The sequence below is a fragment of the Bolinopsis microptera genome, chromosome 2, assembly GCF_026151205.1.
Source record: "Bolinopsis microptera isolate Bmic1 chromosome 2, MBARI_Bmic_1.0, whole genome shotgun sequence".
NCBI lineage: Eukaryota > Metazoa > Ctenophora > Tentaculata > Lobata > Bolinopsidae > Bolinopsis > Bolinopsis microptera.
Window position 1 is genome coordinate 10,203,409 of NC_087073.1, and position 10,134 is coordinate 10,213,542.

A 10,134-nucleotide genomic window follows, 5' to 3' on the forward strand; every position below is an offset into this window, starting at 1 on the left:
AATGCAAAGGTTATGAAATTTGTCAGCTGAGTTGTGAATATTTGTCATTTCACAAAACGTGTTAGTCGTTGTGTCTGATTAAACTAAAATCAGGTGAAAATTATCCGCCTGTAAATATTTTCAATAGAAAAGTTTTAAACTTGAAATCAAAATAAATATTCAGGTGGAAATGTCATGTCGATTTCAATGGTGAGCATGGTACTTGATGTGCTTTGCTAGTTTAAAGATACCATCGCTGTTTAGATGCACATTGTCTTCCCCAAATCTACTAAAACAAGATGATTTCCTAAATCCAGATCTATCACTAAACAAAAATCGATTCATCTCTGTGGGTATAAAGCTAACAAACAAAAACAAATTCCAGCAATCTTGGGTAAGAACGTATCAGACTTGGACCGCTCCATATTTGCATTGCCAGTCAGACATGGTGGCCTAGGTATCTCCAACCCAGTTGAAAACTGCAATAGAGAATTCACAGCCTCAGTCACCATCACAAAAGACCTCACAGACCTGATTATCAACCAGCAAAACACCCTTGAACATTACAACATGTCAAATCAAAATGACACTATAAAAAGTCTCAAGGCAATCAAGGAGAAACACTTATTTACGGTTAGCAAATCAATAGAGGACAGTGTAAGAGATCCCAACCTAAAGAGATCCCTCCAGTTCATCAAAGAGAAAGGTTCAGGATGTTGGCTTACTGCACTTCCATTGAAGAGATTTGGCTACTCCCTGAACAAGATTGAGTTCCGTGATGCTCTGTACTTGCGTTATGGTTGGGAGATCCCTAACACCCCATTTCACTGTGCTTGTGGAGATAGAAATAATGTGAATCACACACTTATATGCAAGAAAGGTGGCTATGTTTCTATGAGACACAACAACATCCGCGATCTAAATGCAGAGCTGCAGCGTGAAGTATGCAGAGATGTAGTGACTGAGCCAGCATTGATACCCCTTGATAATGAAGAAATTGTTGGTACCAATGCTGATAGAGCTGCACCTGATGTATCCTCACGAGGTCTCTGGAGCACATTTGAACGAACATTCTTTGATGTCTGTGTTACCCACCCCAACTCACCCACATATGACAAAAAAGATATGGAACAGATCTATAAAGCTCATGAAATGAGGAAAATGAAAAAGTACAACAACAGAATCATCCAGGTGGAAAAAGGCACCTTTACTCCACTTATATACTCAACAAATGGCGGATGGGGTCCACAAGCCACAAGATACCACAAGAGACTCGCTGAAAAACTATCCCAGAAGAGAGGAGAAGACTATGCGGCTATTATGTGTTACATGCGCACCAGGATTAGATTCTCAATCCTCAGGAGCACCCTGATAGCGGTCAGGGGTGAGAGAGGGAGACGGCAATCGTATACATTGCCAGTCAGTGTAACTTCGTTTAACTTGATACCTGCCACCATGGACTATGAATGTTTCTAGACACTATCCTTTTGATATTGAGATATTGGTATTTCAGATCACGTGTACATCGTTCCTTTTTTTACGACACAGTAATTTATTGACACTCACAGCTATAATTTTAATCATTGAATCAGTATTTTTATCTGTGCTCTGCGAATGCATCACATGAATCAGTTTTTTAATCTATTAACTTATTACACATTTGTGCTCTGCTTTAGCATCACTTGACTATTTAAAAAAAATTGTTTGTTCAGGCCATGACCTTATAGTCAGCCAATTGGCCATTGCTATATTATGTGTATATTGTCTTAGTAAAGCTTATACTATAAAGCTAACAAACGAGTATTTGGAAGGAATCTTAGATAAAAAGATATTGATGTCATTTATCACTTTATTTCTAGCAAAACTTTCTCTTGGTAAAATGTTTATGATCTTAATTTTTGCAGCTGGAGCCCACGAGTGAAGTGACTGGATCAGATTATCAATAGAGCGATTGGTGTTATCAAGGGCCTTTGCTTTTCCTGTGAACTCATCGGGTGACAATAATCTATTCCTCATGTGTCGAGGACTCTCTAGGATTAAGTGATACTATCAATCAAATGAATACACAGGCAACGGAAATGGTCCATGGCTACCTTTTTTTCAGATCTCAATAATGTGTTCATTTGGGCCCTAAACAAAAAAGTGCTGCCTAGAATGGCCAGGATATGTAGGACGTAGGTGCGACAACTAAAACAATGTCAATTCCAACTAGTTGTGAAGCTTGTATGGACCTTTAGAAGTCGTTGGTTTACCACAGGAATTGATGGCAATACAAAATAGGCAAGGAAAATTCATGAAATGTATAATAGGGAACTTATTAATTAACTGATTAATCCATCCTAATGAGATATAACAAACAGTATAATTAATATAATAGTTCCCGGAGCAATTGAAAAACCGTTAGCGGTGCGAAAAGATTCTAAGGATGCACATCACGTTTCTTCAGGGGACAATAATGACTTAAATTGTAAATTAGCACTAAACCTACTAGATATAGTAGTCGTGCAGTGGGTGCACAGAGGAATTTTATTTAATCTCGATTCAGTAGGACCCATCAAAGCGATTCGAAATGTTGTGTTGATATTTAGAGAGGGGTGAAAAATTTATAAAATAGCACTAAACCCACTAAATGCTAATTTTAGTAAAGTCGTGGGTGCAAAGAGGAATTTTATTTAATCTCAATTCAGACAGATTATCGGGAAATCCGCGATAGCAGATAAAGTATGACAGGGAGTAACCCATCAAAGCGATTCGAAATATTGTACCGTAAGTGTAACTTTTAATACACGTTTATTGCACAACCAACGCTGGACATGACTAATTACTCCAATCTGGAATATCTCTTCCAAAACTGGGCTATTAATGCCCAGAGATTGCTTAACTAGCCTTCAGTGACTGGTAACGGACTTAGTGGTTGCCGGTTGAGACTTAAAGTTCAACAAAAACAACAATGGCGAACCTAGCAAGCGGCCACGGTCCTTTCGGTACAAATTTTCCTGCAGCATAGTCGGGACGCAACCCCAGGCATATGCACTCTTGTTATTTTCGCAGCTCTAATGAAAGCCACTACCATTCACACCATGGTTTGGTGAGTGACAGCTGCCCATCAATTTTGAAATCTGGGCCCAACTTGGATTCGAACTCGCAACATATCACAATGACCCCTAAATACTTACTTGAAAGCTATGCTTCACGTTGGGAAGCTTTTTACTGGGCGGAGCTCCCGCCGGATGATAATTAATCACTCTACAGTCGACTGTCACGTGACAAAAACGCCGTGATTTCATTGGTTAACCTGATAACGCGCCGCAGATCTCTATAAACACAAATTATTCATCGCGCGTGCAGTAAACTCAAATTAAGTCCTAATTTGTTACCGAAATTTGGCAACTATCAACATCATGGCACAATTAAGTCGCATGCCCAGTAAATTGCTAATCAAATGTACGGCACTAATAATACAGTCTACACTTACAGTGTATGAATTCATGAACAAATTTATTAAGGCAGATTGGTAGAACAACGATCGTAAATGATAATTTGTATTAACAGTGGAAAGTGTTCTTAAGGGAGACTGTTGTGCAGCCATGTCGGGAGTTATAAAACACCGAACACGACATTAAAAACACTTTCCAACTACAAAACTTAACCACTAAACCAGCTTTGAGCACCATTTCTAGGTTATGAGACGGCTAAATGATGCGAATAATAAATCCTCAGAGCTCCCAGTACTCTACATTAAAAACACTTTCCAACTACAAAACTTAACCACAAAACCAGCGAGATCTGAGCACTATTTCTAGGTTATGAGACGGCTAAATGATGCGAATAATAAATCCTCAGAGCTCCCAGTACTCTACATTAAAAACACTTTCCAACTACAAAACTTAACCACTAAACCAGCTTTGAGCACTATTTCTAGGTTATGAGACGGCTAAATGATGCGAATAATAAATCCTCAGAGCTCCCAGTACTCTACATTAAAAACACTTTCCAACTACAAAACTTAACCACAAAACCAGCTCTGAGCACTATTTCTAGGTTATGAGACGGCTAAATGATGCGAATAATAAATCCTCAGAGCTCCCAGTACTCTACATTAAAAACACTTTCCAACTACAAAACTTAACCACAAAACCAGCTCTGAGCACTATTTCTAGGTTATGAGACGGCTAAATGATGCGAATAATAAATCCTCAGATCTCCCAGTACTCTACATTAAAAACACTTTCCAACTACAAAACTTAACCACAAAACCAGCTCTGAGCACTATTTCTAGGTTATGAGACAGCTAAATGATGCCAATTATAAATCCTCAGAGCTCCCAGTACTCTACATTAAAAACACTTTCCAACTACAAAACTTAACCACTAAACTGCAGCTCTGTGCACTATTTCTAGGTTATGAGACGGCTAAATGATGCCAATTATAAATCCTCAGAGCTCCCAGTACTCTACATTAAAAACACTTTCCAACTACAAAACTTAACCACAAAACCAGCTCTGAGCACTATTTCTAGGTTATGAGACGGCTAAATGATGCGAATAATAAATCCTCAGAGCTCCTAGTACTCTACATTAAAAACACTTTCCAACTACAAAACTTAACCACAAAGCCAGCTTTGAGCACTATTTCTAGGTTCTAAAACGACAAAACGATGCGAATTATAAATCTCCCACTGCGTAAGCCGGTAAACTAATTAACCGGCTAAAAAAGCTGAGACGGCTATTATGTATTATCGTAACGACATGATCACGGCCGTTAAATGGCTATTAGTTGACTGTTCATAACAGCTGCTCTATATTTGTGCGCTCTATCATAAGGTTGTTTCAGAGCTGCTAAACTCCGGCTAATATAACAAGCCTTTTTATATAGCCATTTAAGAAGGAAAAATACTTAGCACTTTACAACCAACAATCACTCATGTTTTAAACCTTTATAGCGAGTCGGCATATTACAATTTTACCGAAGTCAATTATTTTTACTTGAAAAGTATAAGAGTTAAGACTGCAGAATCTTTAGTATTATAAGTATAAAAAGCAGAAAAACACGCCACATGAGGTCTCAAAATATAGATAACAGTAAGATTTTTAATCTGCCTGCACGTGAGATGGGGGGAATGTTTTTTATTCTTCTTCTTTGCAGGAAGTGGTAACCTGTTCTATCCCTCTAGTTCTTTTTGTTGTTACGCCACTGCTTGTTGTATTTCCTGCTATCACTGGTTGTGTGTTCCGGCCCTGTTAGTGTTCTTGGACAGCCAGGACTGTTTTTCTTTGCTCCTGATAAGATATTTATGATAAGATATTTATGAAAAATAAAATAAGGAGGAAAGGAATTATTCAACGTTTCAATGTGACAACATCGTAATCAAACGTGGGATCAACAGAAATTTGACTCTCATAAATAATATTCAATTCGGATTTCAAATATAATAAGGAGCTAAATAAAGTAGTGTTTAAACCAAATTAATTGATGAGTACACCCGTCTTATTATATGCTATAGATTGAGTTATACAATATCAATATATACATCTATGCAGAATTTGATATGTATGAATCATGATTCCACCTAATTTGTGAACGGAAATTATTGCGGAATCGAAACTTTTTAAATACAGTAAAACCCCGATTGACCGCGGAGTTTGGGGGAAAGGAAACATCTGCGGTAAATCGGGGTTCGTGGTAAATCGGGGTTTTGTTTGTTTACATTATACTAATTGTATCGATGTAAATACGTTTGGTCAAAGAAGAGTCAACCTAAAAGTAACAATTACATGGTAGTTCAGTACACTAATAAATATGTTGAGGATATCAACCTTAACAAGATCCTGAAATCATTCTCAGACATGTAGACTTCCTCAAGTCTCATGGAATTAAAATCAAGTCTGAGAATAGAAAGCTTCCATATCTGTATGGTACGACAAAAATGCACAAGGACCCTATTAAATTTCGATTCATTACATCTGGAAGAAATAGTTCCTTGCAGCAGTTGTCTGTAGCTGTTGGATTATGTTTGAAAACGTGTCTGAAAGTTGCTAAAAATTATTCTGGGATTAATCTTACTTCGGAATATGTATTTTAGCATGACGTGTCATTCTTTTTGTTAGTTCGTTTTCAATTTTTGATCTTAATTTTAATTTTCAGTACGTTTTACCTAAAAATATCATTTTTTAGCTAGCAGAATGGTTTTCAGAGGGCATTAATGAAATGTACTATGAGCTGGTCCCAAGTCCAGACGCCATTTTATTCTTTGTAATTTTAAATAACACTGTCTAGTCATTGACTACTGAATATACATGGAAACATATGTGGTCATAAGCTATCTATACTATACATTGCACATCGTTTATTAATTGTAATTAAAGCAAGTCATTGAATGTTTTATCTGGCAACAGTGCACTGGGTAGGAATGTGAGTGTGTACTGTGTATTTTTTGTAGCTCGCTCAATGGTGAATCTTAACGTAGGCCAATTTTATTTAGAGATATCAATTATATCATAGCCAAACTGGGGAAGGTTTTCATAGTCAACTTAAACAAGTTGTGATTACATTACATAAGCTGACGGTTATTTTCGATTTTCTCAAGATCTAACTGATAGAATTTGAAATATTTCCTTGTGTTTGAAGTCATATCTCACGTTTGGCACATAGAAATTCGCGCAAACTTGCTCAGATTATCCGTCTTATAGACATGTGACTATCTGGAAAGTTTAAAGAAATTCTATCAGTTAGATCTTGAGATAATCGACTTTCGTCAAATATCGTACCAAAACCGCCAATTTGAGATATTTTAATGTGTTTGAAGTCATATCTCAAGTTTGGCTCATAAAAATTCGCCCAAACTTGCTCAGATTAATCGTCTTATAACCATGTAACTATCTGGAAAGTTTAAAAAATTCTATCAGTTAGATCTCAAAATATATGCCCGCGTTCCGCGAGAACGCACCAATTAGAGATATTTTCTTGTGTTTGAAGTTATATCTCAAATTTGGCATATAGAAATTCGCTCAAACTTGCTCATATTGTCTGTCTTATAGCCATGTAACTATTTGGAAACATTTTAAGAAATTCTATCAGTAAGATCTTGAGATAATGGACTTTCGTCAAATATCGTACCAAAACTGCCAATTTGAGATATTTTAATGTGTTTGAATTCATATCTCAAGTTTGGCACATATGAATTCGCCCAAACTTGCTCAGATTAATCGTCTTATAGCCATGTAACTATCTAGGGGGGGGGGGAGCCAAGGAGATATTTGTAGATATTTGTAGATTAATGTAGAATGAATAATCCACGAAAAAAGTGGTTGACATTCTACAAATTTATACATTTATCTCCAAAAATTCAGTAGAATTTCTGGGCACATATTTGAGATTACATTTTTGTAGATAAATGTAGATATTTGTAGATTATTGTCAATGGATAATTCACGAAAATTCTACAAATTCTACAAATTTATACATTTATCTCCAAAAATTCAGTAGAATTTCTGGGCACATATTTGAGATATACATTTTTTGTAGATAAATGTAGATATTTGTAGATTATTGTAATGGATAATTCACGAAAAAAGTGGTGAATTAACGTATCCAAATATCTACAAAAATCTACTTGGCTCCCCCCCTATCTGGAAAGTTTAAAGAAATTCTATCAGTTAGATCTTGAGATAATCGACTTTCGTCAAATATCGTACCAAAACCGCCAATTTGAGATATTTTAATGTTTTTGAAGTCATATCTCAAGTTTGGCACATAGAAATTTGCCCAAACTTGCTCAGATTATCCGTCTTATAAATCAAGAGGCTTGCATATAATGAACATGTTGACATGGGTGCAGAGTTGAGTCTGTACGGAACCTAGTAGTTTCAGTTCCTTGTTTAACTTGCCGTACAGCAAGGACATCCACTACTTTAGCCCGGCGAGGCACATAACTCACTCTACAACTCCATGTCAAATGTTTCATATATTCATATATAGCCATGTAACTATCTGGAAAGTTTAAAGTCAGGGTCAGGATCAGGATCAGGATCAGGATCAGGATCAGGGTCAGGATCAGGGTCAGGGTCAGGGTCAGGGTCAGGGTCAGGGTCAGGGTCAGGGTCAGGGTCAGGGTCAGGGTCAGGGTCAGGGTCAGGGTCAGGGTCAGGGTCAGGGTCAGGGTCAGGGTCAGGGTCAGGGTCAGGGTCAGGGTCAGGGTCAGGGTCAGGGTCAGGGTCAGGGTCAGGGTCAGGGTCAGGGTCAGGGTCAGGGTCAGGGTCAGGGTCAGGGTCAGGGTCAGGGTCAGGGTCAGGGTCAGGGTCAGGGTCAGGGTCAGGGTCAGGGTCAGGGTCAGGGTCAGGGTCAGGGTCAGGGTCAGGGTCAGGGTCAGGGTCAGGGTCAGGGTCAGGGTCAGGGTCAGGGTCAGGGTCAGGGTCAGGGTCAGGGTCAGGGTCAGGGTCAGGGTCAGGGTCAGGGTCAGGGTCAGGGTCAGGGTCAGGGTCAGGGTCAGGGTCAGGGTCAGGGTCAGGGTCAGGGTCAGGGTCAGGGTCAGGGTCAGGGTCAGGGTCAGGGTCAGGGTCAGGGTCAGGGTCAGGGTTAATTGTCGCCCACCCATTTTACCATGGAAAATGTAGTCATAAGCTATCTATATATAATATTATACATTGCACATCGTTTATTAATTGTAATTAAAGCAACTCATTGAATGTTTTATCTGGCAACAGTTATTATACATAGTGTGCACTGAGTAGGAATGTGAGTATGTATTTTTTGTACTTATTAACGGTGAATCTTAACGTGGGCTGATTTTATTTGGTGATATCAATTATTTCATAGCCAAACTGGGGAAGGTTAAATAAAACAAGTTGTAATTAAATTAAATTAGCTGATAGTAGAAACTTTTCGCAAATAAACTGTGAATTAACAGTGAACAGTGAACACATATAATTTGAGAGAGAATTGATTCGTTCACCGGACACATACATTATACTGTCCAGAGATATTATGGGAGGTTCAAGCTTATTAAAAGATTCTTTGAACTTTTGAAAAGTAGCAAAAATTGAGAAAAATTGATAATCTAGGAGGGGATAGGGAGTTGGTTCAAACATATAAGTAATAAAACATGTTTTATTTTGCAGAATTATACAATATGCATATGTTATCGTCTTCGACTATAAGGGATGATGGGGCGATGACGTGATTATAATTATATATGATAAAGTTCCAGGTGATGACTAATTGAAGGCGTGTAAGTGTGAGGATGAAGAATCAGCCTTGATGCATGAGCTGGAAGGGTGAACGAGGTAAAAATATGTACATGGTACAATTTCATAGAAACTGAGAACAAAAATCCTTTACATCAGTACAGACCGATATGCTTGCCTTCAATTACAAACCTTGCTTTAAAAATGATATTGTTATTCAAGTTAAAAGCCTTCGAAGTTTTTTAATAAACTATCGCATGATATTGTATATCAATCAAATTGCAACTCTTAAGTTAACTTGTTGTTTAATTGTATTACTGAGTCATAAATGAACACTTGTAGTACGTACCTATATGGCGGTTGATCTGCAACTTGTCCCATGCTGATGAACCTGATAATTAAAATATTTGTTGTAAATATCCATAATATTCACACTAGATTCTAGACGGCAAAGTTCGAATTGCAGTCGGAACTGCAGAGTGGAGACGTACATTTTGTTAATTTACTAAAGTAACTGGTAAAAACACTTCTATGGAAATAAAACCAGGTTATATAATAAATTTATAGTCTATTAAACTACATCGATAATAGTATATTATATGGATAACAATAATAATAATATCAGTTTCGGCTGCTCAGGTCAAAATTCGAAAACCTATCATTTTATGCAGCCTAGATTTAATGATTCAAATAAGAAGCGCAGTGTTTCTAAAGTAAGACCGTAGACTTCTACAATAGCTGGATCAGCTATGGCTTAAGGAAAAACAATATATGCTCTTCGCATAAAAAAAACACAATTAAAACGAATGCAAAATTTGTGATTCTATTTCTAGGATGACATATCAAAAATATTTTTAAATAGGACTCAAGCAATCAGGCGTAATCTAAACTATAGTTTATTGATACTTCAACTTGGCTTTGCTTTATATTAAAATCTCAGCATTTTGATCCAGCGAAAAATTCTATTTGTACC

The 10,134-nt window shown here is 37.4% G+C and overlaps 1 long non-coding RNA gene across 1 annotated transcript; it reads right to left on the reverse strand.

Moving 5' to 3' along the window:
• Positions 1-4,980: 4,980 nt before the first annotated feature.
• LOC134811557 (uncharacterized) lies at positions 4,981-9,711 on the reverse strand. The gene is made up of 2 exons (XR_010159827.1): positions 9,511-9,711; positions 4,981-5,258 (listed from the first exon to the last, which is right to left on the reverse strand). It is a non-coding gene; the product is annotated as an uncharacterized LOC134811557 (long non-coding RNA).
• Between the last annotated feature and the right edge of the window lie 423 nt (positions 9,712-10,134).